At 36.0% G+C, this 27,920-nt stretch overlaps 1 protein-coding gene and 1 long non-coding RNA gene across 3 annotated transcripts in view; both read right to left on the bottom strand.

The window, feature by feature from the left end:
• Positions 1-27,920, bottom strand: part of LOC140676268 (uncharacterized) — a 170,797-nt gene that overhangs the window by 15,503 nt on the left and 127,374 nt on the right. The window lies entirely within an intron of this gene.
• On the bottom strand, positions 1,309-4,426 carry LOC140662837 (uncharacterized). 2 transcript variants are annotated; one of them, XR_012046180.1, is made up of 3 exons: positions 4,207-4,426; positions 3,662-3,851; positions 1,309-2,779 (listed from the first exon to the last, which is right to left on the bottom strand). It is a non-coding gene; the product is annotated as an uncharacterized lncRNA (long non-coding RNA). The 2 variants fall into 2 exon arrangements; XR_012046179.1 differs by lacking the exon at positions 1,309-2,779 and having other exon boundaries at positions 3,458-3,851.

The following is a 27,920-nucleotide window of genomic DNA, read 5'->3' as shown; positions in this document are numbered from 1 at the left end:
GTTACAAAGAGATGCATATTATGTATATAGGAAAGGATGTGCTATTATATATAGGTACCCGTAGAAACAAAGCTCACAAACGCAAAATCGGTAGTTTAAAAAACATATTGGTTTCCATGCATCTGCTGCATTGATTAATCGCTCGTTATTTACAAGGCCTCCAAGATTCATTTCCGCCGCAGTAATTACGGACTATTCGAATGTGCAACAAGTTTTTTTTTTTGTAGGTGTACATATATGCCCCGACGTAATCTTACCAATGTGTGCGTATGCTGTGTGAGATCACGTATGATATTAAAAAAAACTTTGCCAGCTCTCGGCTTTCAATCGAACGGAGATCTCGGAACGCGGTCGTAGGAGGTCGAGACTTACGGTACGCAAGTTCCACAGCCACGTACGCATACGACCCCCGTGGCTCGCTGAAATATCGCGCGGACGCAGCTTCATTTCGATATTCCTGGCCCTGAGGCCCCGACGAGGCGAACTTCTCTCTCGGGATCGGGACGGCGGAGGAGGGGGGCCAGCGAGAGTCCTCTCGTTTTATTACATCGCATCGGGAAGGGGCGAGGCCGATGCACAATTGTTTATGCCCGTGTCCCGCCCTATCGAACGCATCGGACACATTCGTATACATATCTACCACGTATACGTATACGTGGTGGTTATGTATATACCATCACCGTACGTATTACGGTGATGGTGATGGTGATGTTGGCGAACGGACGTCGCGCGCGTTCACGTTGCGTACCGTATCCTCTTCCCCCGCAACCACACTCCTCCTCTTTGTTTCTTCGTTCGGGCTAAGATTATTAATGGCCAGACCGAGGCCCGATACCCTGAAGTGTCAGCCTCGTGACAATGACGAAGCTCGCACTTCGAGTCCACCCTTCCTGTCCCCTTCCTCCGTCTCCGCTTCTCTCATCATCTGAGGACGAGTACCGTGCGTTATCACGTGTGACTTCGATTGACGCCGTAGGTTATTACAATGGAAGCAGTATAAGGCGATTTGCAACGCGAGATCGCACAATCGACTTGTCATATGTTACTCCTACTATGTTAATTTTTGCGATTATTCATACAACTATAACAATAATAACTATTTTAAGTGACAAAGGATATTTCGAATATTTTATATAATTTATATTTGAATGATTTTACTTCTAATAGAAATATGCATGTAATAAATTTGTCAAAAGTATGCAAAAAATAAAAATTACTCTTAAAAATATTGAATTAAAATTTTTCATTTAAATACAAGCAAGCATGAGAAGGAAAAAGAAAATTTATTTATTTCTCTTTCTTAAAATTACAACTTAAACAAACATTCAAAACATAAAAATTAGTTCAGGAATCAGCTGGTAGATATTTGTAAATAATATGTATATACGTATCAGCAAATGTGACATACCTACTTAAAACAACATCAATGAGCAGGTGTTCTCAGACTGTCAGACAGATTTAAGGCCGATATGTAAATGAGACTATAATACTGCTCTATTTTTTTTTTTTTTTTCAGGTGGGATTTAATCTCGAGTCACATTCTCAAGATCTCTTAAAATATACGTCAGATGAAAATACAAATGTCAAAATGACAAAATTATTAATAATATTATTTAGTTACAAAATAATATCAGATGATGGTAAAATTATTCAGAAATGTGAGAAATTAATTTATGCAAAGAAAAAGACGTAAACATTAAATTTGCGGCCAACAATAATTAGTACCGAGAGTTTTATTGCATGTGGAAGGAAGCGCGAAAGGAGAGAAGGTGAGGAGAGAAAATGAAAAGGTAGTTTGGAAGTGATGCTGAGACGGACGAGTAGCGCAAGCGATGGGAACAAGAGGGCCCATGAGAGAAGCAAAAAAATCGCACGATATTCGCACGATAATCGACGAAATTCGCGTCGCAATGCAATTCTGCACTCAACCCATCTCTTTTCCTCCAAATCTGATAATATCGTTTGCTTTCTCTGCCGATCCCTCTCTCTCTCTCTCTCTCTCTCTCTCTCTCTCTCTCTCTCTCTCTCTCTCTCTCTCTCTCTCTCTCTCTCTCTTTTCTCATTTCTCCGAATTGTTTTCTGTCTCTATCCCAGTCGCCGAGTTTACATGTTCTAAAGAGAGAGAGAATGAGAAAGAGAAAATTAATACTCGCCGAGTGCGCGTAGTCATAAAGCTTCCCTGCGACGCGGTAATTATGTAGGACCGCGCGCATTATACACCCTCATCGCCCAGCACCACGTTCCACTGTGGTAAAGTCGCCGTCGTTGCTTTACGAGCTCCTGCTTGTAATAACAAAGCACCGCTGTATGATGACACGTTAAAAACCGCGTTTGCGCTATCGTAAGTCAAGGCCACTGACTCGAACCAACACGCCGCTTCTCTTTGCGCGCGGTAGCGTGGCTTTATTTCCATTGTGATCTCGTATTGTGTCTTTCTGGCGCTTCCGTTATCTCTGAGATGCTTTTTGAATTTTTGCGAGCCGTTCGAGTCGATGTAGAAAAAATAATATATCTCATACATATCCAACATACATTATCAACTCTTCAAAATATCTGATTATAAATTTTTAATGTCCGAATAATAACAATTACAAAAAAAAAGAATTATTATATAGTTTTTCTTTTCTATCCACAACGCTTGTTAATTATTGATTCTCATGCAATTATTGATTTTATAATATCAAAAATTTCAAAAGTTTATGTATAACTTGAATATTTTTTCATATTTCCTACGTATATTCTTACGATTGTTTTTCTTAAATATTTGTCAGTTATATTCCTGAAATGTGAAATATCAATATGATATGTAATTTTAAATAACACACACAGAGTTGTGCATTTAATAGAGATAATAATTTTATTATGCAGATAATAATTTTATTATCTACGTGACTTACAAAAAAATTTTTTAGTATGAACATAAACATTGTGCTATATCGTACATTTTATATTGTATGATACTGTTTGATATTATTAAAGTAACATTAAAAAATGTTTTATGTTGAATTTTAAGATAATATTTAAATTTAGTTATATAAAGTTGTAATAAACTTAAGAATTTTTCTGATTATATGTTTATGATATTTTGGCCTTAATTTTTGTAATATAAATTGAAAAATCACATAACTTAATATGCAAAAAATTGAAATTTTAAATACTTTATAATAATATAAAGTATATCAATTACAATTTTTTGTAAAAACTACTGTTATTTATCGCACTACTACTATTACTTTTCAATAAAAATTATGATATATGGAATTAAAAAAAATCTCTTCATTATAAATAAAATAAATCTCTTCATTACAGATAAAACATTGAAATTTTAAATACTTTATAATAATACAAAGTATATAAATATATGTATATAAATAATATGTATATAAATAATAATTTACATTATATAGTAAAATTTAATATATCAAAATTTGCAATTTAGGAATTAATAAGACATTAATATAAATTATATAATATATTTGTCATCAATATATATAATATTGATATTTATTACAAGATATTTAGTTTTACGATAATAGAGTGATAATTATTGATTATACACATTATTTTACATAATTCCGATAAAGCAAAGATATCGTTTCGTGCAAAATTCTTCATAATATTAATTACACAATTGATATATCAAATTATACAGGATACTTGCATTAGTTGAAAAATCTGCTCATTCATAATATGGAATATTGTACAATATTATATTGTATCATATTGTATTAACCACCCATTACCCCAATAGGGAAATATGGAATTGGCAACATTCCGTAATTTCCGAATAGATAGTCATATGTCTCTTCCCAACCAACATTGAAGACTATATTTAATCCAAGTATAAGAATCTGAAATGCAGCAAAGTAAAAATTATATTACACATATTACATTCGTATACAAAACACTCTTTCACAAGACTTTTCTCTCCTTCAGATATATAAATAAATAATTATTTTTAATTCCACTTTGCATATTTCTTACGAATTACTATATAGAAAGACACATATATATTATATATAAATTTTATAAATACATTACAAATTACATAATTATTTGCTTTTGAATAACTATTCTAATGCGCAATTCATTATTCAATATTTAAAAAAACCTATTAAAAGATAACTAATACAATCTCTTAAATTTTAAAATATAATTCCTACACACACACACACATACACACACACACACACAAAGTTTTCATACCTCATCTAGTAGGTGTTGCAAAAGATGTTTTAATCTGCGTTTCCACGTATCAAGTTTAGTCCAAACGGCTGTTTTTTGGCTAGGCTGTGTTTCATTAGAAGTTCCTCCAGCTTTGACATCAGAGATCATAATAATTGCAACAGCAATTAACAAAGTTACATATATTATCTTCATTATTGCAAACTTTCAAGTATCCAAAATATCAAGAATCAAAATTTTACGTATCATGTCTTCATGACCCCACAATTTATATTACAAAAGTCGTGATCAAAACGCAATAAACATATTATCTAATCCGGAAAATTCCCAAGTTTATTAACATTATAAAATAATGTTTTAGTATTAGTTTAGAAATAGCAAACGGTATCGTCGAATATAAAGTTGCTTAAAGGTAATAAACATAATGTTTTATGTATTAAGATATTCCCGTATATTTACAGTATAAAACACGTTCTTACACTTACTGCATTAGTTAAATAACGTATCAAAAGAATTATTGTATTCTTTGATCTGTGAAGTAAAATATGAGTTATAAAAAAACTTTCTCTATTTACATGGCATGAGCCAAATATTATCAATAAATTGCATATCAGTAAATTATCGATGATTGTTGTAATAATTAAAGATGTTATCACGCAATGTTCACGAGACTTCATTTAATGAGTAAAATTTTATTGAAACACATAAGATCTAATTAATATTGAAGTGCACTTTAATACAGTACGTTAATAAAATCTACCTATAATTTAATTGTTCATTTTTACATAATCTTAGTGTTGGTTTACAAAAATTGTGTAATTTGATGTAAGTAATACAATTAGACTAAAGGGTATTTCAATATTTTTCTGCACGTGTTTTACGTTTTAATATTTTCTATATTATTTTATTCAAATCTTTTCCAAGCAACCATCAGATGCATTGTAAATTTTTTAAATATAAAAAGCAAAGTAAAAAATGATTTACATGAATACATATATTTTGTCCTCCATTTTGAAAGCACATTTCAACTCTTGACTCAGATATGCATCTTTGTCGGAAAATATTTAATAAATACAATTATCTACAGCAATGATATATTAGATAGGAAATTTAAAATTGGCCTGCTTCTCTCTCTCTATCTATTTATCTATCAATCTATCTTTCTTGGCCAAGCATTGGGTGTTAATATATTCTACTGTGATCTATCGTTTCGTGTTGGCGTGTCCGAAGAGTTTAAATCGTGATTAGGATATGGATGTGGTGAGAGTTGTAACGGTGTGTGACTTCCTGGCCACTGTTAGCAGTCACGTTGAATCACTGTAGAAATGTTTCTTTGTAGACATAGACGAATCGCTTCAACTCTCCGATAACGAGGCAACGGCGCGCCAACCGTTTTGTAATGTTCGTATGTTAATGACTAACAATAAGTATGAATCTCGTTACCGAGTATGCTTATATTGATATAAACAATAATGTATCAGAAAACCGATACTTCACAATTCGCCTAAGGATACCTCATGAAGACGTTAACGTAGCTGAAATTTGACATATATGTCTTTACGTATCTAAATGGACTTTAGTTACTTTTGTATTAAACTGTTATCGTTTTATTAAGTATTCTTGCAAAGAAATTTAAGATAATTTGCCATTATTGCTACTATAGCTTTATAAATACTTTTATACGTATGCATAAAACAAGACAAAGATAAAAAATCTTAATATCTTTTATCCTATAAAATTAAATAGTCTTACAACTTTACATAATGTAATGTATTTCATTAATAGCGTATTTTATGATCCATAAAAGCTAAAATGCTGTTGTGGATTCTGCGTTTTAAAATTTTATTAGAATCGTTTTCCATAACAAAATAAAATACAATTTACCCATCCCATATGAATGATCCGCGGACACTTTTATTTTCCTTCGTAAGAAGCACAACATTTTGTTCTGCAATTTGCTTGCTCAACTATTCCTTAAGCCACTTTGCATTTATATGAGCGCATCTCATTCTCTCTCTTTCTCTCTCTCTCTCTCTCTCTCTCTCTCTCTCAGTGCAAAAGAGATGCAGAGAAGGTTGTACGCACATTTATCTGGTCATAAGAGAAAAGAGAAAGAGGAAGAGAAAGGATGAATATAGAAAAGAGGACATGGTAGAAAGAAAGAAGAAAGCATAAGGTATGTGTTTGGATGTAAACACGATGAGGATGAGAGCTAGATGCAGTGTAGCCATAGAAAGTCCTAAGTCGGCGCAAGAGAAAGAGGAAATGGAGACGGAAGGATTGGGAGAACCGAGAAGAAAGAGATGCCGGCGTGTCGACAGGAAAGCGCGACCGCGAGAAAAAGAGAAATATATAGAGAGAGAGAGAGAGAGAGAAAGAACTCGGAGTAGATGAATTATGTTAAACGCCTGTTTAAGTACATGTACGCCTAGGGATACACACACTGGCGCGCCCCATTCGTCTTTTCGATTTATATTAAATCGCCTCTCGAATGACCCGACAACGGTTCTGACCGAACCGCACCAGTTTAATGCTAGTTCTCTGCTTTTCGATATTCAGCGAATACAACAAAATTTAAATTTCTGGCAGATATTTAAATTTTATTTTAGATATATACTCAACATCCCTTAAATTAGTGCAATAATTTGCAAATATCATATAAAACGTACGTATTATTATTATAATTTTAAAGTGTTTATATATAATATTTTTATTAATATTAATATTCTATTAATATTTTACAATAAAATATATTACAATAAAATATATTTCTTAATATTTTATATGTATATATATTTTATTAATTATTTTTATTAATTGATATGTACAGCCTTAGTCAGAAGTATTAGGCACCCTTAAGTATTTCTTATTTTGTTAATAGTATATAAATATTAAAAAGATTAAAAAATTTTTTAGAACTATCGATAGCACTTTAAAGCTGAAATTTCAAGCTTTAAAATGTTTTTTTAATTTTTCGTTCGCGATAATTTTTTGCCCAGTATTGACAACATGTCTAAAAAATACAGATTTAGTTTCAAAATTATGTATCTCGGTCAAAAAAATTGTAGGAAAGTTTAAAAAAAAGCATTTTGTAGGCAAAATGTTGTAGTTTATGGAACTTGACTTAAATTTTTCGAGAGAAAGTTTTTTACCGAGTTGCAGAGTGTCAAAAATACAATAAAATTTTAAGAAACAAAACAATGTTCTTTCTTAAAGCACAGAACAAGGAAAATACAAAAATTTTTTAATGTACTGATAACGCATTAAAGTTGCTATCGATAATTTAATTTATTCCTAGACGTAACCTAACACATATCTAGTCGAAAATATATTTTAATGAAGCAATAGATAAGTATCATTATCATTGCATAACGAAGGAATTTTTATAAAAAATAAAATTAAATATTTTACTATTGATCAGTACAACACACATTTCTATTTATACTCATTGCTCATAAACGTTGTTTATCGTTTATAGATAAATCATTTCTTTCGGCTGAGTAGTATTTTCTTAGCACATTCCAACATATTGAGAGTATTTCTCGATGCAACTCTGTAAGTGTACCTCATATCGAATTATTTACTTAGAACTAGCTCGCTCAAGTAGTAACTATAACTGTATCATAGTCCGATCATAGCTGATTTATTTTATTTCATGTGTTGAATAGCAACGGTATATAAGCCCGGTTCTCATAAACGATCATCGTTGAACATGGCACGACGATATTTAGTATAGTCAGGTGTAAACGCTTTTGCACTCTCTTCAGGCAATTGCGGAAGAGAAAATCTGAAATGCGATCCCTGAACGGTTTTGCTTGTATGCAACGGTTTGGTGTGCAAGTGCATTGTCGTGATAATACATATTAAAACGACGCTTCCGTGTACAAATTGTTGCCTTGCACGGAAATCCTTAATCTAGTTTTATTATAGAGACACCGCACCGGATGCTTGAATCGCTGGCGAATTTACACCAAGCCAGAACGCAGCTGTACATTGTGTACACGCATGAAATGCGAGAAGGTTACCGAATCAACTTCACTTCCTGAAACAAGAGCGATAAATCAAGATTAAAATCATGGGTTTGTTTTATATTTTTTGCTCGAACCTAGAACGATACATTGAACGTGATATCAGACTGCCATTACCAGTTCTATTAAACAGTACCTCTCTCCCTGCTTTATCTAGATGTATGTACAGACGTAGCTTCTAGAAGATACTAATCAACAACATTCAGCAATGTCGATTCACGCAATCCGTCTCCGGCAAATCAAACGCAGATACCGATGAGAGGAGCCAGCCACGTCGGATCGAAACACAGGAAGATAATAAATAAGCCTTAGTAGGAAGGCTCTGCCGGGGCACGTATGTAAAGGGGTGGCTCATTATCTTCCAGATATCGTTGGTCAGGCAAATAGACGATAAATATTAATTGGAATCGGCGAGATAAAACAAATGAATCCCTTTGCCACCGGTACAAGTGCCGGTCACGCGCCTCTCGAAAGAGCAACGGAGAGCACGAGAAGAGAACGCGCCGAGAATCGTGAGTCGAATCGCAAAGATGAGAACGAAGAAGGAAGACAGCTCGAGGAGAGGATACACGCGCGGATCCGATGAAGAGAAAGGAAAGAAAGGGGGAGAGAGAAAGGGAGCAAGGGGAGACAGAAAAGTGGTCAGGCAGAACGGTCCTGGCTTGGTGATTTATATAGAATCATATCTCCATCTGAATGTCTTCATTTTTAACGCACGGCCGCGCAATGGCCTCTCAGCGGCTTCGTTTCGGCTCCTCATCTTTGCACTCCCTCTCATTCTGTTTCCTCTGTCTTCCTCTGAAAATCATTTCGCTCACTCGCTCTTAAAGAACGATGGAAGAACGAAAACTCGCGAATAAGTACCTCAGAGTAAATCGCAATTTCTCCGATGCTTCCCTGGTGGTCCGTACGATTTAATTCCTTCATGCATACCGCCTCCTTTATCCATTCTTTGACCTTAAAGACATGCATTGAATTCCCGGGTCACGTCATATTTAGGTGCGAACACGTACGGGATGCTCGAACACGGATGAGGAAACGCCTGCAAGAGCTGAATGCAGCCATGCCGATGATCTGGTAATTTTGTACGGAGCGCCGATCGATACACTCGCACCAGTCGATTTCGTTCCGTTCGCGCGTATATAATCGAAGAAGGCCGGTTTTCGGCGGGCTCAATCTGTTGCGAAAGGAAATCGAGCATTTCCTGGTTGTTGCGGTTGGACGAATTTAAGAGTTGAAAAAAATGGTAATATATTGGAGAAATTAACATAAGTGTTGTAAACAGTTTCAAATATTTTACGATAATTCTGCTAAATTCTTTTATAATTATCTTTTCCTATAAAATCTTAAGTTCTATCTATATAACTGATTTTATAAATTAAAGAAGATAAGAAAATTTTATCAATATCATAATTAAAAAAATATATAAGATATATTATTTATATATTCTGTAATATACAGTTAACAAAAATGCATAATAAATGAAATATATAAGATATATTATTTATATATTCTGTAATATACAGTTAACAAAAATGCATAATAAATGAAATAAAACTAAATTATAATGCAGCTATAAAATCCATGAATCTATGTTTCTTAATATGTCGGATACATCAAAGAAACTTTGCTTTAATCTTCCTTTCTCCGATATTACGCGCATAAATAATGTGAAGATAAAACTACTTGATTTTTGCCTGATTCGTCGTTTGCGATTTAGATGTATATCTTTGCGATGAAAGAATATCCGACGAAAGAGAGCCTATCGCGCGCGGTTTGTAATTATTCATAGATATCTACATAAGTGTTCGGCTGCGTGAGGTATGATTATGAAAGCTCGATTACGATGAGACGCGTACACGACGTTTCCAGGGGAAATCGCGCTATTAGACGCGGCGCGATAACGTAATAGCGCTCGTACAAAGAAGACGGAGGAGGAAGATGTACTTAGGATGCGATTTGTACGCGCCTTGTAAGCGACGATCATTACGAATGGTAATCGTTATAGGGATTCATGATCCGGCAGATAGTCGTGCCGGCATGAATAATCCCGACGATGCCTATGCGCGCGTAATTCGTTACCACACGTCACCATCCCCGACGCCTCATCAAAGAAAATAAAAAAAAAAAAAAAAAAAAAAAAATAGAAGTGGCCGGGTCGAAACAACCCATTAAATAGTCGCGAGGTGGTCCGCCTCTCCTCGAGTCCTCAAGTACAATGATGACGAGGATAAAGAAGTACTCCGTGCCTCAAGGTGACACGGGCTACCAGGGAGAAGAAAAGAATTTACGACATCCGCGCACCTCCTCATACCTATATTATATCCTCGAGGATACTTGTACCAGGCCTTGAAACACGTCGACGCGCCGCGCCCCGTGATGACTTCTTTCGAACGATGACCGAGCGATTCAGCATTCAAGAGTCCGCGTGCTGACGATCATCTGACGAACATATTCCCGTTTCCGACACTCCCTCGCAATCGTTACAGAACGATACGCTCTTCGACTCAACGAAGAGATGCTCATCTCGAGAGACTCGACGATCAAACGTGCATCGGCTCGTGCATAGAGTTGTCGAGAGAAAAATGATAGCGAGCATTCGATTACAGGGACGATTTGTATGTTACCTATGTGGAACGTCACAAATTCTCTTTACTGTGATAACGATATAGACAGAATTAACTAAGGAATTAGCAAATAGATTACATATATTTTTATTAAATAACCGATAAAAAGAATACTATTTGATATAATCTGTTTTTGAGATAAATATAACGAAAAATGTTTCTTCAAATAGATAAAAAAAAACATATTTAAACTTACTTAGTTAATTACAGATATATCATTTATTAATAAAATTATATTTAAAAATGTATTTCAATTAATTAGAAACATATAATTATTATATTTTTATATAATTTTAATATATTTCTGATATAACTATCCATTGATTTTCCTACAAGTTTTTATCGACACTGGATGAAAAATAAATTTGTCTAGTCAAAGATATCAAGAATGTGCGATATATCATGTCCCTAACGAATTTTCACTGACAATAGGAGAATAAAAAGCCTTATTCAATATGGGCGCATAAGTCGTGGCAGCGTTCGATAATCGATTCGCGTTTTTCACCGAGGAACAAAAACAGGTGCAATTAAACTTTGCACCCGAGAAAGGCGAAGGGAATTCGCTCGAGCCACATGCTCGAACCAAAGATTCTCTTCTCGTTCCTCGTCTTTCTCCCGTTCGTCCTCCCCTAACTCTTAACTCTCCTGCGTCGTCGCGATATCATATGGTCGGCAATAATGCATCTCGAAACGACGATGGTGCAAACTCGAGGCCGTTGACTGAACGAGCTGCAGTTTTGCTTTACGACGCGGTTGAGTGACATTTAATACTGAACGGCGCCCTTTAGCGCCTTTACCGCTCATGAGTGCTTTGCCCTCATCGTCGTATTGGGCACCATCGAGTAATTCTCCGTGAATCTTGCCATAAGTCTTTAGCGCACAATAATTCGTCCTTTTCACGCCGTAATTATCTCAAATGAAGACTCCACGAACTAACGAAATTACATGAGAAAAGCGTGAAATAGTTCGAACCATTATTCGTGTTACGGAGTTGCCCAAAAAATAATGTTTTTTTGTAGTAGACGGTGTATTTTTGAATATATATAAACATATTCTGAAAGCTGATACTTCAACGCGTAATTTTAAAAAAATTATTACGTTTGGTTATATTTTTTAAATAGACTTTATTTTAAAAATAAATAGCAAGAAGGTATATATTTTCAAGCAATTATGCTTTTTTATTTTCGCAAAGAAAAAACGCGTTACAAAAAATTCTTTTACCGCGATTTGTATCCGTGTTTTTTTCTTTGCAAAAATAAAAAACATAATTGCTCGAAAATATATCTTTATATCATTCATTTGTAAAATAAGGTCAATTTAATTAAACGTAATGATTTTTTTAAAAATATATATTACTTGTTGGTTCTCTCAATTCGATAAAAAAATAAATTTTCACGTGATCGAAGAATGTGAATAATTATTAAAATTGCGATTTTTAACATTAACATATCAACTAATTTTTTATGGAATCATTGACAGTGTCAAATGAGATGAATCGTATATAAAATTATTGTTTATGTAACAGAACTGTCAGATCTAAATAATCATAATAAAACAGGTGCAAATCGAAATTCCACATAGAAAAGGGCGCTCATCAAATCATATCTAACGCATGGCATCAGGAAAAGTTTCATCTTTGCAACAGAATGATTTCGCTCGTAACATGAAATATAACCCCGCCTGTATGGATTATTGCGTGTACGATGATCGCGCGCGATTTCTCGCGCCTTAAGGCTCGTCGCTATTACCGGTCGCGAATTTTTACGCGAAAACGGAGAAGTATCGGCACGATAGCTAACGCACGCAATAAAGCAACCCCGTGGAGCGCGATTAACGCGCGCGAGATCGAACATGGAGAAACAATAAACGATTTTGTGCGAGCGGAGCGCTGTCCTTCGGAGCACCCGTTCGATCGACCTTCGAAGAGACTTCGACGAGACTCGTCCGACCGGACATTTACGACGCAGTGAACATCGACGGGGCCGACAAACACGACTGACGCTGCGAAACTGACATATTCTCGCGAAATATCGGAGTTCCGGTCGCGTTTTATGTCTTGTCGAGATGTAAGCATCGGGGACAGTTAATCGTCGCGACGCAGAAAATATCTTACGCATCAAACGTCCTCCTGTATAAAGATCTCCCGATGTGGTCGGTACAGAAAGTTTACTAAAGTCGTTTAAGAATTATTTATTCAACGGTTAGAAACACAAGTATGCGTGCGTATGTACATCGGAATTCATCGATAAATGCATGAATGTATTAAAAAAGTGAAAACTGTTTTATATTAATAATTTAGGAATATATTATTATTATGTATATTCTTGTAGTTATAATTTTTTCTGTAATTTAGGATAAAGAGGAACTTAATTGCTCATTGTATTTACAAAACGGTGCTGTCTCAAAAGAATTCCGGAGAATCGCTGGCAGCATTAAATCGAGGAATCATAAAAGCGATTTACGTAGGATCGCCGGAGATGTCTTGCCCGTTAAGAGTTAAACGTCCGTCTCGCACGGGAGGTTGTCAAGAGAAGAACCAGCCAACTATACAACGCGTTGGACCATCTCGGACCATCCACTTCCGGACAATTTATACCTAGTCAACTCGATTTCACGGTGCGCGCCGCGTGCAACCGGCACAGCGCAGCTTTTTCCACTCTAAGTACGCGCCAATACGTAAGAAGGTGTACGGGTAAATGCGTCATGGGGTCCCCTCAGCCAATGAATATATTGACCTACGCGAGAGAGAGCCGATCTCTCTCTCTCTCTCTCTCTCTCTCTCTTTCTCAAACGCGGTCCCTGGTCTGGAGCTTTCATTTTGTCACGTTTTAAACGACCTCTCGACGCGCGTATTCGCGTTTTCGCACTCGCCCGAAGCGAATGCCATTATCTCGTTCTTTTGCCTCGCTTCGCTTTGAAAATGTAATCGACTACGTGGTATCGTTCGTTAACGTTTTCACGCATTTGTCAGGAAGGCACGAAACGTGAATTATATCTTTGATTATTCCTGGGTGTCAGAAATTGTTTGACACGATAGTTATGACGTTCTCATCGCACGTTTTGCTCACATTTTATCAAAACTACGATCTCGCGTCATAAAGTAATCAAAATCGATTTTAATTACGATGACATCTATGACATTTTAGCTCCGCGTTCCCGTGATACCGCACGCTGAATTATCGGACATTTATGAACGTATCCGTTATTCGATTTCACGCTAGCAATAGGTGGTAATCGCATATGCAATGTTGAAATTTGTTGTCGCTATCAACTGTCCCGTGTAATGTCGATAATATTTAAGTATGCTCTCCAATGCAAAGACAAATATGATTGTATCTACGCTTTGTGCCGTGTCACAACTATTCACATTATTTACAGGACGTGTCACGATATAATGAAATCACTGCCTATAAACAGATTTTCTATGGTAGATAAATATGTTAAGTAAGCTAAACAATTTTTAGTACAAGTTAGAATATACCTGACAAAAAAGCTAATCAACATGTAGGCGAAATATTATACGCACAAATCAGAATTTTAAAAAATTATTTTTTTTTTTTTTTTTTTTTGAGAAAAAATCTAATGCTTATTTTGCATTACTATCATTTTATTAAAACCTGTTATACAAAAAAGAAAAAAATTTAAAGCATTTTATTTCAATACGATTTGCATTAAACCCGATATTATATTTGTTGTCGCATTAAAACTATTTTATGTTTGACATTCATTAAATTGCGAAACATCTTTCAACTGAGCAAATGAGATGATTGCAGGTGACAACGAAATCGTTTTCACGAAAGCGCGATTAAATTCCAAATGTAACGGCGCATTCACCAACAAAGACTACCAAAAAGCCGCATCACTCACAACAAGACACAAGTTGAAAATTAGACAACTTAAATGAGCTACTCAAATCGCGTCTCCGCATACAGGTCTCCCTCTCTCTCTTTTTTTGTCCGCTTTTATCTCGCAACATATAAGTCTCGCCCCGCGGATAACTCATAAAGGAGAGTTGTTTATTTTATTGAAGCCCTTTTGTCGAGCCGCCTCTTTGCTTGAATCGCTGCCTTCTCCATTCACGTTCGCTGAGTAACGACATTTTCGAAATATGTATGTCTTCGTCGTTTTTCTCGTCTCATCGGGACGACAGACTTTGAGGCACGCCAGAGTCTCTTGGAGAGCAAAGACGGCAATGGATCGCGAGGAACCGGGGGTAAGAGTAGAACGTGCACCTGCAGTCTAACAAGGGAATCCGTGGAATTCCTCGATCGAGAATCGATGTACATACGTCGGGACGATGGATGCAAAGCGAGAATCTTTTATCCGACCTAACGACACCGCCGAGGACCTCCGTTCGCTTCGTTTACAGCGCGTCTGACATCTCGGAATGAGCGTGTCTAGGCACACGTTTAGATTACAATTTGCAATTCAATGAAAATTACAAAAGCTTTTATGGATAAAGAAGGAAAAGTATATATGTGTAGTGTAATAAAAATTCTTTCAAATAAAGCAAGATGACACATCGATCACTTACATCGCTTAAAGAATAATTTTTCAATTTGAACATTCTTTACTCTCGATAGTTATAATAAACTTTCGATGAGGTGAATTATCGCACAATTCATCTTGTCAATCAATAAAGAAACGTTTGAAATTCTAAACGGTAATTCGATATAAAAATCTCTAAATTATTTATTGAAAAAATATTTATTTCATCTATAATTTAGCTTTTAATTTAGATATTTATAACTATTTCGATAATAATTATTCTTGAATGCCATGATAAAATACAGCTGTTTTATTATAAAACATTAAAATAAAAGTTTTTCGAAAATTTAAGAATGTAATCAAATTACGTATATTTTAGGAATAAAACTATAAAAGACGAAATATTCGAAAAAACATGAACAAAATATTTTCCCGAAATAAAAATTGAGATTCAAGAATTAAAAAAATTCAACAATATTCTAATGACGATAGAACATAGATGAGTTTTAAAAACGACTCTACAATTTGCTGCTCATTTATTTTCGATTCTATAAGAAATAACCCTAAAGATGTAAATAAACGATATCAACATGGTGTCTGTTTAATACAGATGATCGGATGTCGTTTTCCGAAGAGTCGACCACCGTGCAGAACAAGCATCCGTGGAAATAGTGTCCATCGAGAAGACAAGTTGAATCTCTAAGATAAGATAAAATATGGACCCGGATAATCTAACACGGGCCTTCTTAGATTCCGACGGTTTAATTTCAATCGTACGTTGTAATAGCTAGCCTATAGCTCAAGTAACACTCTAAGGAACATAGTTTTATCACAAGAAACAGTATCCTTTAACTATACTTTTGAGGTACTTAATTATTAATTAAGCAATATCAGATGTTGTTTTTCTGAAAATAATTAACGTAAAAGATACTATTTTGATGGCAAAAAAAGTTGTGTACAAGAGTATCTAATAATAAAGTATTTCTTTTTGAACAATAATATGCATTCTACAGGTGCGATTGCATGTGAGAAGAAAAATGACCTAACGTATGCAGTCAGCGTAACGACTTCGGTATATTACATGTATCTGTTCAATCTGATACCGTTTCTTTAGGAATAACGGTGTTAAATAAATAAAAACTATCACGATTATATTTAATAATTTATGAGTATGAGATACCTATTATAAGATTGCAGCAATTAATGGGTATCTATAAACTCCTATATAATAAATTGTACTTATAAAATAATGCACATTTTGAATACCATAACGGAAAATTATACAATCAATTTCAAACAGTATTAAAACTTTTTTAAGTAAAAACCTGTATGTGAGAATATTTATAATATAATCCCATAAATCTCGGCGAAAGGTTGCATATTTTATAATTATGTTTATAATTGCAAGTATATTACTTTAATATATAATTCAGTATATATAATTAACCGTATATTACACAAAATGCAAAAGCTATGGAGATTTATGGGATTAGATGTAGGTGATGTCACGAAATCTACCAATAACATGCAATCGAAATAGAATGGCTCACTATGGTCCATAATGGCCCTAATATATGGAGTGAATAGATCTCATCGCTTGCGTAACCATCCTGAACCTTTTCTCCTCCGCACGGAAGATATGCTCCCATAACTCTTTGCCTCACTATTATATCGAGCTTTGGTCTTCCTCTCATCATATATACTCAATCCTCGAATTGGCCGAGCCACCCAACGCTTCGTCTCGATCTTCTCTTTCTCCTTGTTCTCCGCATCCTTTCTTCCTTCACTTTCTTTTCTTTTTCTCCTTCTCTCCCTACTTATTCTTCGTCTCTTCCTCCTCCCGGTTCCCGGTCTCGTACATTTTCCCGTCGCACTCCAGCAACACATCCCGCGTTATTCGCCGCGGGATAGAGAGCGAGAGAGGACGTATATATAGTTAGGTCGATTGTTCGATGCGGCCACGGATCGCGCCATTGTCGGGCTGCACATTTTTGTTTCTCGTAATGAACTATTGATCGCGAACTGGCAATCCTTTCACGCCACGACGATGGTGGAGGGACGCGGGGGAGAGGACCACCGCACGATGGTTAAGGCCATCGACAACCTCGATGTGGAGCCCTTCAATGGTAATGGCAGGAAGAGCAGAAAGAAAGTCTATAAGAGTGGGCGCGCACATTCACGGATCATTACGCGACAGTGACGAATTATAACGACGTGACCAGTAATGCGTCTCCATGTGCCCGTGTTTTTGCCGCCGAAAGGTAGCGGAGATCGATAGGAGATCGACCGAGGAAAGAACGACACGACGGCGAAGAAGGAAAGATGTGACGAGAGTGAAAAAGAGAAAGACAAAAAGAAAGAGAGAGAGAAAGAGAGAGAGAGGGGCCGCCACGGTAGTGCATTCTGCCTCGTAAACCTGTTCCTCTTTTCGCCGCCCGAGAACCGCTCTTATTTACGAGGGCTTCGCGTGCCGCCGAATTTCGGATTCACCCGCGGCGTCGCAAGGCGAAAAATTCGGACGGCTGTGTTATTTACTGCCATGATTCCGCGTATGCGATCGACCCAATGTATATCGTCGACGCTCTCGTTTAAAGAGCCCCACCTAGAAAGTTTCCGCATTACGGGTCGATCTTCGAGCAGTAATTTGCTGCTTGAAAACACGATTGGGCGATAAATATCGACGGCAGTGCGATACGTAACACGCGTGTTATCGCGTTTACGCGCGCGCTTGAAAGCGCGTTTTGTGCGATAATTTAGTGCTCAGAGTCGATCGAACTGACCAACATCCACTAAGAGCACTATCGTAATATGATTTGGAATACAATATTACCTTGTTGCGTGTAGTAGCCAGATCGTTCCGAGAAATGTGCCATTATTTCCGATGTTCGAGTTCGACGATCTCCCCTCGCATTCAACGTCCGATGTATCAGAGTATAATTTTTTTTTAATTCTCTTTAACACATTTCTTCCTAGTTTCATCCGTCGACCTCTCTCTCTCTCTCTTTCTCTCTCTCTCTCTCTCTCTCTCTCTCTCTCTACTTCGCTCTTCAAGTTGACTTTTTTCAACGTAAGGTAACCGCGGCAATACGTGATCGATCGCACTTGGGGTCATAGACGGCCATAAATTATCATTGCTTACCCGTTGTGTTCGGCCTTAAGGTTCCCACGTCATAATGAGACCTTCCACCCTTCAACCGGACCCTCTTTCTCTCTTCGCTTTTATCCGCCCTCGTTCTTGTGCGCTCTATCACTTTTTCTCTAAGCCCGTGTTACAAGCATGAAGATTCCGTCCTAGACTCAACCAGCAGTTGCTGAAACGAGCAGTAATATATTACCCAATGATCGAGATCGTTCCTGTCATTTGCGCTAGACGGCTCCGGGATTAATTAGCCTGGTCGATACTTGGAGATCTCGTTTGGACAACTTCCATCCCTCGATACTTTCTTCTTCTTGCATGATCCGTTCCGTTGTCACTCCCGCGTTTTGCCCTCTCTTTCCTTTTCTTCTTCTTTTTCTTTCTCTTTTCTGTCTCTGCACCTTCTCGCTTCTCTTACGCCGTTGTTTCTTCCATGCACAACGGGCTGCTCCGATCTCGTTCAGACATATCGAAACGTCGGCCTGGTAGAACGCGCGTGCCTGATCGTCATTTAGATCTGCCGTTGATCCCCCTCGTTGGCGCGGCTACGCCATTTCTGTACCGATGACAAAGAGAGGATGGAGAAACCGAGACGCTCGTAATTCAGTTTACTTGCGATCGTGGCGGCGTGATTTGCGACCGGCTGCCAGATCCCGAAGGAACGTATGTATGTGTCTACACATATATATCGGAGGATCTACATAGAAAATGATACGCTGTCGATTTCAGTACTGAACAACAATATTCTTCTAAATATCTAATTTTTATAATTTCTCCGATATTTCACTTGAAATTTTGAAACAAAATAAAATTTTGTATATAAGTGGAACTGCAAAGATTTTTGTAAATGTGATTTTGATGAAAGCATGTGACAAAATATATTTTCTGATTAATGTGTTATTTAAATAATGTGTACTCTATTACTCTTACAAGAAAAAATTTTTTAATTGTCATGTACAGTTATATAGTTAACTAGGGATATTTTTATTTTTCTTTTTTCAAAATAATTCTTTTCTATGCAAAGAAAATAATTTTCTAAATATCCGTAACAACGTCCAGAGAATTTATTTTCATGCATTTACATATAATTTTAACGTGAAATCTTGTTTCGACGCTACATCGATCGTAGCATTGATTCTCATGCTGTCCCTGAATAATCACGATCTCGCTTGTATTTTCAGCCTGAAGAAAACCGCAATTGGTAGAGATCTGGTATAACGACCGCGCTCATCCCTTTTGGTTGCCAGAATTCGAGGAGGTCTTGACGACAAACGCACCGGCTTAAGTTACCGGCTCCCGAGCCGTTAATTCTCGATCGAGTGCCTAGATAAATCGACACGTCCTCTTTCTTGCACGCGCTCGAGCGTGGCAACGGCCAAGAAGATTGGCCTCTTCCTCGCATCCCCGCGACAGTTCGCATCCACCGCCACTTCGCACCTTCGTACCAGCAGCAGCTTGTCCGACGACCAGCGAATGCGAACCGTTCAGATGGTGGATAAGCCATTCGATATCCGGCTAATGTCGAAGATAAATAACAATTATTTTATAATTAAGCGACCGAGTGTGGGTAGTAAATACACGTCGCCGGAACAAGAACATTCCTTGATGTAGCAACGGCTATCCGCAATCTGACACCGCCTGCTGCCTCTCATTCATAAAACGCGGACCGGCATCGATCAACCTCACCTTGACCGACTCAGAAATTAGATACACATTGATGGATACAAGTTAAATAAAATGTTGCCAATATCTTTAGGATCTGTGCTCATTCTTAATTATTCTAATCATTTAAATGTTTAAATTGGTACGAAAAATTAGATGATGATTTTCTGATGCTATATAAATTTCAAATTTTAACATATTTTTGTCATTAGATAGTTAAAAAAGTTCTCTTTACTCTCTGATAAGATTCTGTTATAAAATAATATAATAAATATAATTAATTTCTCTTTAGTTTTAAAAATATCAGGAAAATATCATATGTGCTTGTATGTTTATATATGTGTACACGATATTGCTATCATCACCTATAATGGATCTTTCATATGTTTTTCGAATTTTGATAAAAATTTATTAAAACCAGACCTTAGCAACTGCACATTGAAAATCGTGCATTTAAATCCTCGAGACTGCGAGATATTTAAAAATGTATCAAGTGTCGAAAACTATTTTGCGTATCTGGTAAACAAATCTTCAATCTACGAGATTTCAGTAAAATTTATTAATAAACTCGATTAAAAATCAACTTGACATGACAAAAGACAATTTCGAATTTCTCAATATTCTGTATTCTTAACTCGGTGAGTATCTCTCTTTCTCTCTCTTTTTCACCCTTTGAGAACATTCACGTAAAATAAGACTCAACGAGATCATAAAATGATTTTCTACCGCCGTAAGTTACGTCCAGTATAAAGTACGCATAAAACCATTATATACCATATGCCGTTCTGTAATACCATAAAATTCCGCGTTATATATCTAGACGCGATATCATCTGGGTTAGAAGTACCAGTAGACCGCGCTCAGTTAGTCGATCCCCCTGTACCTTCACCTCAGTCAGCATCGCAACGGCAGTGGAATGACCTTTCTCGCACGAGTTACATCGTAGAAGTACGTTCTTACTATGGCTGTCTCTTTTAACTCGATCAAACTAGCTATTAATTTCACCCTCCGCGGTGATATGCTCTCATGGCAGATGCATTCCTCTTGGATCGTTCGTCTAATTACTGCGTGGCGTGAGAAGATACCGCTGTTCTTGTAACACTAACATAACGTTAATATCAAAGAAATTTTAATAATTGATATCTATTATAAAATTTAATGGCTTTTTTGTCATGAAAAATTATTCTTTTTATTAATAGGAAAAATTTTAAAATTTAAGAATAAAAAATTTCAAGATAATACATATATGTAGCCAATATCTGTGCTTATTGTTAATTATTCTAATCATTTAAATGTTTAAATTGATACACAACATTAGATGATAATTTTCTGATGATATATAAATTTCAAATTTTAACATATTTTTGCCATTAGATAGATTAAAAAATTAGTTTAGATAGTCTAAATTAATGTAAGATCATAAAATTCGCAGCTTTGCTATTAGTGATATGTGTACATACTTAATATTTCATCGCACATACTTCCATCATTATTATCATTTACGCAAACATATAAGTAAGCTAATTCATGCACTTTCATTCATCTAATATAAATTGCAGGAATAACGGTTGTTGAAAAAGATATCGCGACCGACCAGGTCATAAAAATGATTCCTCCATATTTTTCGTTCATGAACTCCTTCTGTGGATTCAGTTACCTTCTAGATATTTGCGTGTACGGTACAAACAGCCGTTTCCGAATGATATGGCATATGCATCAGCGCTTCTCTGCCACGATGAAGCACGACAGAATGCGGAGATGGAAGAGAAGGTGTAACATTACAGAACTCCCGTACGCCATTGACTTTACGGGATACGGAAGCCACAGTCGTTGGCTACTGAAACCTCTTCGCATCACGCATACGATGCATCGTAATACTTCTCATATCACACATTAAAAAATTGGTAAGGCAAATTTAAACTTTGAGTACATTCTTCAAAGGTTTTCTTCTTTATCCAAAAGTGGGAGAAAATCATAATGTAATAAAAACAAATACTAATTAAATTCAAAATATACTATAAATAAATATATTTATTTTAAAATATTTAAAATAATTTAAAATATCTAAAAGTATTTTATTATAAAAGATTAATAGAGATCAATGCTCTTTGCACAGTAATCAGTTTCATAGAAAATTAAATTTTTATTTTTATTTTATTTTAATTTTATATAAAATAAAATTTAATTTTCTATAAAACTAACGATGTAATAACCCGCGAAATTATGAATTTTTCTCATACAGAGCCTTAAAAGAATATTTATATCATAATATAAAACATCTAACGTAATTGAGCAAAATAAATTATCATTTTGATAGCCAATTTTTGATTAACACACTGTACAATGTATATGTGTGTGTGTGTGTGTGTGTGTGTGTATACTGCTTGTGAGGTGTACGATTACACAGTATAACATGACTCGATGAGCCTCCCAGAGAGAACGCGGTATCGTCACGACGTGCAATGCAGAGCGTCGCGCTTCGACCGTGTTTACACGCGCGAATCGCGGGCTTTGAATAGGGGTGGATGGTTGATCGCCAACGAGCCAGAGAATACATACATTCTGGTGTATGTGTGTGTTCCTGGGAGACGTACAGTAATCACTCGTCGGCAGAGTAGACCACCGTGAGTCGCGCGATGTACATAGTATATCCTGGAGGAGCCGCGAGAGCCTAGAGGCGACGGCGAACCTTATCAGGGACGAGTACGCATGTTGTATATAACTGTCGGAATATAAGTGGATGCTGTATTAATTTATAGGATTATTGCAGTTCAAACTGTGATTCCTGAGATATGTTACTTCATTAATAATAAAAGGTTATTACGTATACACTACATTATGTCTGAAATCATCGTTGTACTTAATCATAAAAATTGCATATTAAATTATTGACATTTTTATAATTGTTTTTACAAACATGAGATAATCCCACGAAGAAATTGTATAGATGCTTTTTAATGGATTTGTATGTTAATTAAGATAATTATATTATATTATTTAAATTCTTGAAGCAAATCTCCATCAAAGCTTGCATTAAAAATTAATTCCTCTTTGTGATAATTCCTTCAAAGTGTCCAGTTTCACACTGGGGCGAGCAATTGCCATGTTCGCACGAGAATATCGTTGTATCGTTTAATTTGTAATAATGTTGCTATACGTTAACTTTTAAATCCTCGGGCGCGAGGATGTAAATCCCCGTGTACATGCATGAAGATCCGAATAATTACAGATGACAGTTGTTCATTAACTACTCATTAACAGGTTTCAAAGTGCGCGCACTTTGAAAATATGTAATTACTGCCTTTTCCACGGTTATTACGATCCCCCGTACTGACTTCTAAGATGTGCAATGCCATATGCAGTGATGTATGTTTTCAAGGGTATTACTGTAGGCGCTAATGTACGACAGTGACCCGTTAGTACGACTTATAATAACTCGTTAGGGTAAGCTTTATCGCACCGCTTGCTTACACTCAAAAGTAATGTGATCACAAATAGCGTCGATAATTTTCTAATGATTCAGCGTTCACATTATTTCTCATAAAATATAAATTGTATAAATATTAATAAAAGGATTATATCTTGCAATTTGTATTTATACGGCTAATATTTAAGATTGTAATACGCGAGAAGCAATATAAGAGTATAAATATTTTATTCAAATTAATCTTTAAAGCTACTTAAAAATTTGTAAAAAATAATATATAATAAGACAGTAGGATAAGTAATAAAAGAAACAATACAAGATTTTTTTATCATAATATATTGATAGGATCAACTGACATTTAGAATATATGTGAAAATTGCGGATATAAAAAAAGTGTACGAAAGCCAAATTATTACGTATAGATTCGATAGTTGTTATCTGGTCGCGACGATATATCATATTCGCTAATGTTCCTGTACTCTCAACAAGAGATACGGTGATACCTCGTGACATACGCCATCGTATCATTTGTGCTACCTTGCTCACGCCGAGCAGTAACAATGCGCGTGACGTTCCACCGCCGCCGGATTTACATTCGCGCCCCGGCAAATGGAGGGTCAGGGATAGGCGCGTATGGTTGATTGCCAACAACCGGAGAACGTATAGTTACATCGCCAATAGTACACGTAGCCGTAGCGTGTAACGATCGCTCACTGGTGGCCGCCGCGGGGACCACGACGACGCCGGTCACGAGTGTCCGGAATTTCTCCTCGTCGATGCGTCGCGACGTTTCGCGCGCGGACAAATTGCTCAATCTATCATGCGCCCGGGCTACAAGGTTAATCCAATTTGTATGCGGCGTGATAGCTCAGCGGGGAACATAGTCCATTGACGTGACACTCGTATCGCCGGAGCGCGACGTCTTCTCGTTGACGAATGGAGAAGCATGACCGACTGGAAGCTCATAGAATGGAATAGAAGACCGTACACTTCGTATTGAACAGATGTTTTCCTCAGCTCATAGTTTAATTCATAAATATAACTTTAGAAAGTAATTTTATAAATTATCAAGTTTATTTTAAATATTATAAATTACTCCCTTAATTTATTTATAAAATAATTTAATTTACTTGTAAAGTAATTTAATTAATACAGATAAAAAGCGGTAAATTTATATTTATTAATTATATTATCCTATCGGAAACATTTAGTAATTCACTTATTGTAATACATTTTTAATTAATAAATTCAAATTTACTCCTCTTCTTCAAATTTATATTTATTAATATAAATTTTTTATAATATACAAATTTAGAGAAAATTATACACAACGATAATTTATATTTAAAAAATCAGTACAGAAAAATGGATAATTTTTAAAAAATAAAATATAGAAAAGCTACTGAGAAAAACTTGATGATAACATACATCTAGAATTTAGAAGTTGGTCTGTCAAATGCATGTTTTGATAACATTACGCTTATGAGAGGGAGTATTCCGAGAGTGATGGAAGCGCGTCAGTAGAAGAATAGATTGACTTATCTACGATGCACCGATACGTATAATAGAAATTTTCAACGAGCCAGAATCATTAATATTCATTTGAAAATCTTTCCCAAGTCAAAAGTCACACGATTGATGATGAGATTCAACAATCTTTATCGTATCAATCCGGAAAATACGAAAATCTTAAACATATATATTTACATATTTTGTATTTTTAATGTCAAACCACAGCACTTTTTGCAAATATATTTATTGAAGATAAACAGACGTAAATGCTATTTGTTGAAATAATTGTAATGCGAATTTTCTAACTGACCGTCTATCGTTTTACAAATGCGAATTAAATGTAGGTGTCAGCCGTTATGTATCCATGACAAAGAATAACAAAAAAAAAAATATATATATATATATATATATATCCTTGTGCGTATATACAATATACGTATATCCTGATAAATATATAACTTGGCGATGTAATACAATGAAGTCACCGTGCGTTCAACCATCGCGAAACAGAGAAGCCATGTATGGTAAGCGATGGTGTGGCAGTCAGGAATTTTGCCTCTGCAAACCCCCTCTATAAAGAGAAAGAGAGGGAAAGGGAAAATTTAATAGAGAGAGAGACACAGAAAAAAGAGAGAGAAAAACTTGCCGTGTTACAACGAACAAAGCACAATCGAACCTACCTAACGAAAAACACCCAAGTCATCCTCGACTTAATAGCTAATTATCAATTAATTAAGAGAGTCTCCGCCTCCCCTCCCTGGATTCCAGCACAACACTTATTGTTAGTCACACCGCGCAACGCGCTCTGCGGATTCCTTTTATAGAAAATTTGCATCTCATGAACATTATCAAATCGTTATAAGACGAGACGTACGCAACAGCATATTACATCAGGATCGGGCGCTCGTGTACCATAATGAGTTTCTCGATGCATCCTACGCAATAAAGGAAGATGGATGATACGGTTTCCGATCATGGAACCTTGACATAGGAACTTAATCGCTGCGCAAATGGAATTGTTAAATTGATTCTTTGGATATATTAAAACGGAGATCCCGAACGATAAACGGTGGAACGAGGTGAAGCGGATATTACAAGTCTTTACACAATCACGCGATTACTCCAGATTACGACATGATATTTACACGCATGGCATGGCCCATATTTGTGTTACACATTCATCAGAGAATCGGCGTTCTATGTATGAGGTACAGAATTATATACCTATGTTGTACATATCAGTCAAACTAACATCTATATTTCTTACAAACGCATATTTTTCGATGAAAAATTTATTATTATCAATAGAAAAATCTATATAATCTAATTAAAAGATTCTTATTAAAATAATAATTTTATTAATTGCTGCAAAATATTTTGTTTATTTTTTTTAAACTTTCTTAATTTAAAGCTTTTTAAAAATATTTTATATAATCAATTTATATAGTTTCAAAATGGACGTTGATTAGTGACATTTTTAAATTCATTAACCGTAACATTCGAACCAAAATGTTAAAATATAATAAATCAATAGATATACCTACGTTCACCCTGTTAGTAATAATAAAGTAATAGGAATTGGTCGAGCGCGACTAAAGCTAGTCTCTTTTTGTACTAGATCGTGTATCGCATTATTTTCCTCAGACATCAAGCAACACCATAGAAATAAATGGATCTACTTCAACGACTTGAACAATATTACAAGAAAGCGCCGCGGTGGTCATTAACGATGTCGATATTTTCACTCGCGGCACAGAGTCGATTCTATCCCGAGCGGGGTACATGACTAACACCGAAGAACAATTTGTAACGAAAGCTGCGAAACGAGGGGCACGCCTTTAATGCGAGGATATCCTCTAAGATCCGAGGCGCAATGTACCGCCCGTGTTGGATATAATATCAAATATATTGGATAATGATAAAGCCGCGAGCACCTACACTCGCCGTATTGGTGATTGGTTATTAGTTTTGGCCGTACGATACGATCTTAATGGGAATACTTAGGTGGGAGGCTCCGAGACATTGAGGATGATCTATACTACGGATCCGTGTACGCGCATCAGGCCTGATAGATCGACCGGACCTATTCGTGGGACCTATCGTACACGATACCCTGCCGCCTTCCCTCCACCTCCCTTTCTCAGGTGTAATCTGTATGTGTGTATATAAATGCACACCATTATAAGATCCCATGCGCACGCGTATGGCAAACAGCAACCCGGCGACAACACAATACAGCCAACACGAGAGCCGATAAGATCGGGACCCAAACTGCTGTGTCGAGAATGCCTGCTGAGATCTGCATCCTTTTTGCACACACTCATTCAGCTTACCGTGTATACGGATCTGCTTCTTTCCCCTCTGCCGCTCATTGTTATTATTAGGATAGACGAGGGCTCCCCCTCTTCTTTACCCTTTAACTCCGGAAGAGCGATTCGTGATACGAGCCTTGGCCAGAGTCACTTCCTACCGGACAGCTGTGTTCTGTCCTCGATGTTTCCTGGTGTTTCCCCCACGAAACTCGCGGTAACCCCTTTTCGTACGCTTCAAAGCACACGGTACAGTCCCGGCTATGAAAATTAGCCGAATACGACATCAACAAAATTGATATTATTTAAAAGACACATATTTCTTATATCTACATATAATACATGTATTAATACGTGAAGTAATATAATTATTTTTTAATTTCTAATATCAATTTTTAGATAATGGACAGTGTAATTGCTGCATGTATTATACAACGAATCTTAAGTCAATGTTTGACTCGTAATAAAATTTCTGTTATTCCAAGAGAAAATTTTTTATATTTATTCATAATTTTATCATATTTAAAATTTTTGTTTCCCTTCAAA

This window comes from Anoplolepis gracilipes, chromosome 2 (assembly GCF_047496725.1).
Source record: "Anoplolepis gracilipes chromosome 2, ASM4749672v1, whole genome shotgun sequence".
Lineage (NCBI taxonomy): Eukaryota > Metazoa > Arthropoda > Insecta > Hymenoptera > Formicidae > Anoplolepis > Anoplolepis gracilipes.
Note: the sequence above shows the minus strand (reverse complement) of the source record. Positions and strands in the feature narration are given on the sequence as shown.